The following is a 9,099-nucleotide window of genomic DNA, read 5'->3' as shown; positions in this document are numbered from 1 at the left end:
TTGCTGTTCTTGGCTCACAGCCCCTAGTCTTTGCTCTGTGTTTTCACTTAGAGAAGAAGTTCAGATAATTTACTAGAAATGTATAAAGCTTCAGGTGTCAATTACTATGTGATGTTTTGCCAGTGGATCAGTCACAACTTCGAGAGCAGGTACATATGTCATTTGGTATATATTTTTTTTCTTCCAACTTTGGCTGGCTCACTTTTCCTTACCTGCCCTTAGCCAGGGAACTGTTCTAAAGAGTAAGAAAAGTGCTCCTACACAAAGAGGGAAAAAGATTCTTTATACACTTTTCCTCTCTTTTTGACCTCACCTTATTTCTGTGTGTGGTTTTGCTTTTTGATCTTGCCTGAATCAGTCAAAGCGGTTACAACATTGTAAATATAAATGCATGATTTGCCCTGTTATGCAAATATGATAGATTACATTCATTGCATAGGTAGTTGGGATAATAATATGCAAAAAGGAGAAAATAGTACACCATTTCTAATAAACACATGTATGCTAATAATTTGTTATTTATATTCTCCTGTTATAGATAATTCATTTAAATACATATGGTCCTAGGTTCCAGGCCTGTTTAGTAGCATCACTACTTTTATCCTGTTTGCATGCTCCAGGCTTTTTTCTTGCCATTAATATATTTTCTTTTTAATAGAAAGGTCTATGTTCTCTATTTTCCATTTTTTAAAATGCTTAAACTAGAATAAAATGTTACCCATTATAAGTAATACAACAGCTACATGAAATGCAGTGATGTAGCTTGTGGAGAGACAGGAGAGAAAATTGGAGGTGTCTGTAAATATGTATCTATAAAAGCTTGGAGTTATGTATACATATACATACATTCTTTCTCTCCAAAGCTGTAGCCAGTTTGGGATGAAGATATTAAGACACTTAAAGCTTTAATATGAAGCATTGGGTCTCATTATCCTTAAGATGAGTGTTATGAGTTAAGACAAGCTCAATAATTTAGCTGAGTTTATACATCAACCAGCCTTATCTGTTTAACTCAGATTATAACTATGAAGTAACAAATGCTATATTCACAGAATCACGGAATCACAGAATCACAGAATCGAATAGGTTGGAAAAGACCTTTAAGATCATCGAGTCCAACTGTAAACCTAACACTACCAAGGCCACCACTATACCATGTCCCTAAGCACCTCATCCAAACATCTTTTAAATACTTCCAGGGATGGTGACTCAACCACTTCCCTGGGAAGCCTGTTCAATGCTTGATAACCCTTTCAGTGAAGAAAAATTTCCTAATATCCAGTCTAAACCTCCCCTGGCGCAACTTGAGGCCATTTCCTCTCGTCCTATCGCTTGTTACCTGGGAGAAGAGACCGACACCCACCTCTCTACAACCTCCTTTCAGGTAGTTGGAGAGAGCGATAAGGTCTCCCCTCAGCCTCCTTTTCTCCAGGCTAAACAACCCCAGCTCCCTCAGCCGCTCCTCATAAGACTTCTGCTCCAGACCCTTCACCAGCTTCGTTGCCCTTCTCTGGACACGCTCCAGCACCTCAATGTCTCTGTTGTGCAGAGGCACCTGGGGGGCGGAGGTGGGCAGGGAGGGCCTTCGCCTGCCGCCACGAGCGTGGACTCCCCTCCATTCACTCTCGTCCTTTGAGCTGCTGCCTTCAGCCCGGTGGCAGGGGATAGAGGATCCCCGTGATCGTGGGTTCTTACTGGTGGCTGCTGCTGCTCCTGTTCCCGTCTCAGGGGGGGCAGAGCATGGCACCACCAGTCGATCTCTTTCTCAGCCTCCCTGATGCTCCTTATTGTATTCACTAAAGGTATTTTGCCTGAATTTATTTTGTAAAAGTTGTAAAATATTATCTTAAATATTTAAAAGTTTTGTTTCGGCACATGAAGTACTACTGTATTTAGAAAGAAAAACAAACCCCCAGTAATATGAAAAGTCAGTCTTCCAAAATGATTTATATTTGGGAAAGGAGTCTCATAAACATCACAGTCCCAATTCTTTGTTTTGTAGGCCATTGTGCAGTAATTCAAATTCAATGATAAATATTTGTTTAAAATTATTTTGTACTCTGTGTACATATACAAAAATAATTACACTTGATGAAAAACTGTACAGAATTAAGCCAAAAAACCAGTTGGATTTTCATAAACAACTTATTTTCCTCTATTTGCACTAAAATGATGAGAGGCAAATGCAGACTTAATAGAGATATTCACATTCAGTATTTTACAATTATAGTTTAGAAACATGGTAAATGGAAATGGTTTGAGTAACTAGTAAATTTTGTAGATAATTAGTATAGAAAGGAAGATTTATGATGGTAAATAAGGAGGGGGAAGTCTAGAAACTCTGATTCATTAATAGGAAACAAAAAAATTTCAAAATAATTTTGAAGAGTTTAAGTTGTAGATATTTTTAAGGCCATTACTTTCTCTTTATTTTTCCTTTAAATATAAATAACAATAAAATACGTTTGATCAATTAATCAGGAAGCCGGTGACTTAATGACTAATGAGAGGTATGAAAATAATTACATGGAGGAAACAAATAAATTCAAGTGACCATAAAACCATAGAAAGCCTTTTTACCACCCAGCAATACACCCTCAATCTTTCCTCTCCAAATCCTATAAATTCTGTATTTATAGACTGTCAGGAAAATTCTTTTTTTCAGGAAAGAATTTCTGCGAATAAGTCCTGAGGGACCTGTACTGAACTCCCTTTGCAAGACATCTTCTGTGAACTTAGAAAAGTCCTAACAGCTCTCTGGGAGGGTTCCCTCACATACAGCTTTAGGCAGCTATGATAAAGGTGTCTACATCACCTTGTTACCCATTATAATCAATAGAGAAAAACTCTTTTTTAGAGCAGATTCATCTGATTTACTTTAAATGTCTACATTGTGAAGAGACAACGTGTCTCTCGCTCAACAGCAAAAAGAGCGTGGGATGAATCCCATTTTACATCTCTTTCTTTTGCTAATTGTAAAATGAGGAATGTAGTCCTGCCTTTCTCCTCACAAGAATAATGAGATTTAAATCTGAAGCACTGTGAGTTGCACAGAGTTTGTAGAAAAATATTAACCTCTGGACATTGAAATAGAATTGATAGATCCAATTATCAACAAATAATTCTGATATAACAACCCCCTAATTAATTACCCATAACATGAAGACTTATATAGCTTATAAAAGAACAGACAGAAATGCCAGATTTACAGGGCCATGAAAAAAAGGAACCTGAAACTGAATCCCAAAGATAAATGTGTCCTGAGGTAAGACCAGCTTTTGCTCTTCTACAAAAAACTTTAAAGTAAAGATACAGGATTAAGACTGTGTTCTCAATGTTATGCTAATGTTGCAAAAGACACAACACTTGCGAGAACGCATAAGCAAACCCAAGGTTTTATAAATACATCATGTGGTGAGGAAAAATAAGACTAGGAGCATAATTAAGAAAGCTTGAATAACAATGCCACTACTTTTTTCTTTTTTTTTTTCCACTTTGAATTTGCAGTGCTATATGCAACATGAATATGCAATATGCAATACAACTTTAACCTAGAACTGCTGAACTTTGTTTCAGCTACTGAAAACAACAGCTTTGAAGTTCTTCACATCTTAAATTAGAATTTTGTCTATTCCATTTTTTTAAACTGATATCAATATAGGCTTCATGTTCACTACCAAAACAATGTGTTCTTTCTTTGTTTGATTTATGTATTTTCACCAAAATAGTACAAGCATTATTTTTTTTCCTTTGTAAAAAAGAGGTGGAGGTAAGTCTCTGTATTTTCACTAGGAGACAAAAAGTTGATTTGAACACTGTATTCCTCCCCATGGTTTATAATATAGATAGATTAACCTGTAAAAAGAAACCACATTGCTGCATAGCCAAAGTTGCAAAAAGATTCCTAGCTTCCTTCTGAGAAATAAGTCAGAGTACTCTTACACTGAAATTTATATTCCCTGTGAACCAACAACGACATTTAAAGGAAGCAAAGGAAACTAAAGTACTGGATTCACCCAGTTTAACTGGCACCTCAGGAATCATCTACAGGGAGACATTTACTCTTTGCTGAGAAACTGGAGACAGAAAATTAGTAATGTTCTGAAGATCTATCAAGGTAGTGTATCACTTTGAAGAGAACTAGACATTCAATAAAAAAAATAGGCATTCAGTAAAAAAAGACAGGTACTGAGCAGCAAGCTGACGACAACAGGAAAACTTATCTCTATATAACTACTAATGTGTATATGTCTTGCAGGCTTTGATTACTAGTCCTTCTACCACAATTAAATATTCTCAGAATAGTTTAATTGAGCATGACCAACAAAATAATCATGTGTCTTCACACATCACCATGTCTTTCACAATGCTGATTTTAAAAGGACTGTAGTCAATAAATAAAATATTATTTGTTAGCTTATATTAAAATAAGCTCATCTGTACACACAGAAAGGAACACAGAGAGGTAATGACAGGTGGACAAGCCTAAATGATATCTGGCCAGGCTACTGTCAAGCCCATCACAGAAGCCGTAAGTCCATCAAAGGCCCATCTCCACAAGCCTGAAGGAGCACAGAGGCACAAAGGCAGACAGGAACCCAAATTAAGGACTCGGAGGAAGGGCTGTCCCAGGAGATCTTCTGCGCCAATGTCCAGGCTTGAAACTCAGCAAGGAGAGTCAAAGGGAGCAGCTCTCCAGACCACCTTTGGGACTGAGGGCTTTCACTGCATAGAGGTATGAGACACGTTATGTAACGTAGGGGAAGAGCATTTTGGGATTGCACAAGAGTTGGTATGGGATATTTAGAGGAAGAACCAAAGGCAGGGAAAGGGAAGGATGCAGGTGATTTAAAAAGCCAACAACTAAAGTAGGACCTCAGGTCATAAGGGCCTGTGTGTCCCTGATGCCAGGAAGTGGAGTGAGTGTAGGTGTGCGAATGAAAGCGTGAGCACTAGTGAAGATAAAGCTGGTCTAGCCAGCGAGCAGGTGAAGTGGCCTGGGAGCCAGGGGTGCATGTCTCTAAGGGTGAGCTCACTGTTGGAGGGACCAGAGGTGTCCCATCCAGCTGCTGGAGAGACTTTGGGGTCCGGGGGCTCAACTGGGAGACACACTTTTGTCTGTGTGTGTGTGTGTGTGTGTGAGTATATAGGGGTGAGGCACCTGGGGAGGATCCAGGATGAGGTATGGGATTGACTGAGTGTCCATGGTCAGCTACTGGGGGATTGGGCACGCGTGTCATTCTGCATCAGCGGTGGCCTCAGGGGCTTCTATGTCCAGGTGCCAGAAACTGGGGAGACGGGGATCCGGGGGCAACTACTGAGCAGACCGTGTGTCTGAGCCCAGCTGCTGGAGGGATCCACATTGCACATATGTTCACATGCACATATATGTTTGCCACTAATAGACCTTCAGCCAGATCAGCCAGAAAGGGAAACAGGATGAGGCCATTGGTGCTGCTTCTGTGTTTCAGTGCTGAGTGTGCCTGTCTTGGTTGTGTGTGTATATATATATATATGTATATATACATGTATGTATATAGACACACATGTATGTGTTGTATGTGCATTTGTGTGTGTATGTGCCTACTAGGAATACATGCTCAGCCTTGCTACCAGTTGACCTGGAGACAAGGAGCTGTGGCAACCTCACCTCTGTTGGGCTGCCAAATTCATGCCCCACTCTGCTGAGCCCCAACATCCCTAATAGCGCTTACACAGGTTTCCATCCATTTCTTCCTCTCCTGCCAGAGGGTGATAATAATAGTAATCTGAAGTTAGAAACTTTTCTTTAAACAATTATCTCTAAATTTTGACTGGGAAATAAAACATAAAAACTGATGCGATATAGAGTAATGTTATTTACAGAACACTGCATTGTGTACAAATGTAAACTACCTAGGAGAACGGGTAGATGTGAGCATTCAATCTCCTATCCCTTACCTGGTAAGGTTTCCTAGGTCATGTGGCTGATTCTTGGGAGTGAGAAAGAAACAGGGAGAGGAAGAGCCTTGTCTGTCCAGTGGCCTGTATGTTAACTGATTTCCTTCAACGTATAAATGTTTAAATACACAAAAAAATGGGACGCTTACTCATCACAAATAAAAGTGACAGGCTTAAAATCTTTTCGAAGCATAATGGCAAATGGGCTTTCAGAAGTGACCTAAAGGAGAACGGAGGTGGGGACTGTGGTATAGAAGTGGTATGTTTAAAAAGGCATCAGGGACAAAACAATGTATGGATAAATATGTGTATGGATGTACACATGAATGCTTGTGCATATTTTACACATTTTACACACACACACATACAAAGTTCTTTAAATGTACAGTTCACTCATTTCCATTCAGAGAAAAAGTTGTTACAATAGCACTTGTTTTGAAGGAGAAAGACATGACCATCTATTTGATATACTAGACGATTTCCAAGCAAAAGAGGTAACTTACGGTATCAGATGTTATCTTCTTAACAGTATTGCTGTTCTGCAATCATTACAAAGAAATTGTAGTATGGAACAATACACAGAGAACATCTGCAAAAAAAAATATGCATTTTAAATGGTTTTGTGAATACATGCCCTGCGGTTAGCTATAACTGTAGAATTGTGTTTGAATGAAACCCAAGGTGACAGTTGAGGGAACACACTAATTTAATAACAGTTGATGAATTAAGTAACTGTATTACTTTTTAAAATTACTTAGGAAGTCTCCTCTCAATCCCCTTGGTTGCCTGGTTGATTTTTCTGGACAGCATGTCAAAAAGATTTGGAAACACGCAGTCTGTACAAACCACTGTGTCTGGTTTAGCCTCTTTTTCACTTTCTAAAGAGACTTACATCAAAGCTTTACATTTCCATTCCAGTAAATACGCTCTGTATGAGAATTTTCCTTTTGGGACAAAATAGTGCTGATTATCACAAAATTTCTTCTAAACTGAATAAATAACCTTTAGCATCCATCACTTTTAAATATGTTTCCTTTCAAAGAGAAGAATATGTTAATGACACAAAGTCCAAGCATCCTTAATGGTGGTAAACCACTCCTTTATTTATGCATAACAGAAAACAAAAGCATTTACGAAAATGTACCTTTCCAGGAGAAACTCTTAATATGGCAGCACAAGTATCTAATGATTAAAGCCAAACACCACAAACATTATAAACTCAGTGTCACCAAAATAAGTATGGAAGAACTATTTGAACTTGACAGTTGTGGTTTCTAAAATGTTTTCAAAGCAATCAGGGAATGACTATGACTGAGGTAAAAAAACTTATTACCCAAAAGATAATTCCCACCACTCACAAAGAGCTTAAACAAAGTAATTTCTGTTACTTTTTTATGGATTCGGACCTTTTCAGAGTTACACTTGATATTTCCATTTCTAGAATAGATTATTTCAGTCAATTCTTCATGAAGCACTAATTAACATGATACCTGATCTGATAAGAAATCAGAACTCCTCTGAGTAGTGGTAGATAAAGGGAATGTCATTATATATAAAAAGACAGAACTTCTGAAACAGGCGGTTTTTAATTAAAGAAGAGACAGTAATTATAGTACAAACAAATATGTTCCTATGCAGCATGAGTTCTAGCTCCTTCTCATTTGTCAGGGGACACTCTGAGGCTTAAAAAAACAGCTAGTACTGAACACTATGAACAACACTCTAGTTTAAAAACTCCATGAAAATAAAACATGAAATGGAGCATAATACACCTGTTAATTAATTTTCTCTCTTGCTTTTGGAAGTGATTCAGAGAGTCAACAATGTCCTGTGTCATGGATTAAAAGTCTCCTCCCCTGAGAAAGACAAAAATTCTCTCTTCCTGTAATAGAGGTAATAACGTACTATGCATATATAGTACTTGACCTATGATACTGTGTCTCCCTATCAAGCCTTTAGAATTTAAATTATATTATATACATACATTTAGTCACAATGACTATAAGAAAAAAAAGACTTGTCTTTTTTTCCTGGTCCTGTGTGTCTTAAAATGCAGCAGTGATTATAATTGTTAGTTATGTAAAAACAAAAATCTCACCTTTGATCTTAGAATCCTAGAGCTGAAGTGAAGCCCCTGCTCCAAGGATGCATTAATTGCACTCACAATATTCTTGACAGATGCTTGTCCAGCTTCATTTAAAGACCCTCATAACAGAGATTTAACAGCCTCTCAGACGGTGTATTTAAATGTTCTGCTACCTTTATTATAAAGTTCCATGGGTGTTTTTTAGCTACATCTAACCTAATTTTCTCCCATTACATTTTAAGACCATTATTATTTTTGTATCTTAGAAATTATTCCTTTCCTCTTTACACCATACTTTTAGGTATTAAAAAGAATGACACATCGCTCCTTCCATGGTTTTCTCTTCATTAGGATAAACAGTCCCTGTTCATTCAATCTTTTCATAGAAATTATATTTTCTAGACACTGATCATCTTTTTGATGTCCGCTGGTCTTTTTCCAGCTGTTCTAAATCATTCCTAAAGTATGGTGCCCAAACCTAACAATGAGATTTTAGCTGAGGCCTTTCTGGTTTTGAATAAACAGGAAATACTATTATTTGTTGCACATCTGTTTTCTTTACAGAAGTAGTCTTCTTTAATCACAGTCAGTTCATGAAACACTATGAAAATGTTAATTTTCACAAAATTGCTATCTAATAATTTTGTTCTGCTGGTATTTGGATATCTTATTGTTCTGCCTCAACCAAAAAAATGTTAATACTTTATCAAGGATTTTTTTTATTTATAGGCATGCATACATGCTTCTGCATGTCTATATATTAATTCATGTATATTTTAGACTGATTTTTGTCCATGATCTTTTATTTCTTTCCAATATCTGGTTGGTTTTCCTTCAAATAAGTAAATAAACAGCAAAAACATGTTCTTGATTGTTATTACAGAGTAAATATGATCATACTCAAAGAAATGGTTCAGCACTATATAGCTGCTTTGTCCTACCTTAAGCTTTCGTGTAACTTAAATGAAAAAGGCCTGTGATTCATTGCTGAAGAATCCAGATTCTATCATGGAGCATGAACCTTATTCTCTTTCACGTCTGCAAAGGACCAAATACACAAATAGTAAGTTATG

The sequence above is a fragment of the Mycteria americana genome, chromosome 1, assembly GCF_035582795.1.
Source record: "Mycteria americana isolate JAX WOST 10 ecotype Jacksonville Zoo and Gardens chromosome 1, USCA_MyAme_1.0, whole genome shotgun sequence".
Lineage (NCBI taxonomy): Eukaryota > Metazoa > Chordata > Aves > Ciconiiformes > Ciconiidae > Mycteria > Mycteria americana.
The sequence above is the reverse complement of the archived record's forward strand: the minus strand, read 5'-3'. Positions refer to the sequence as shown.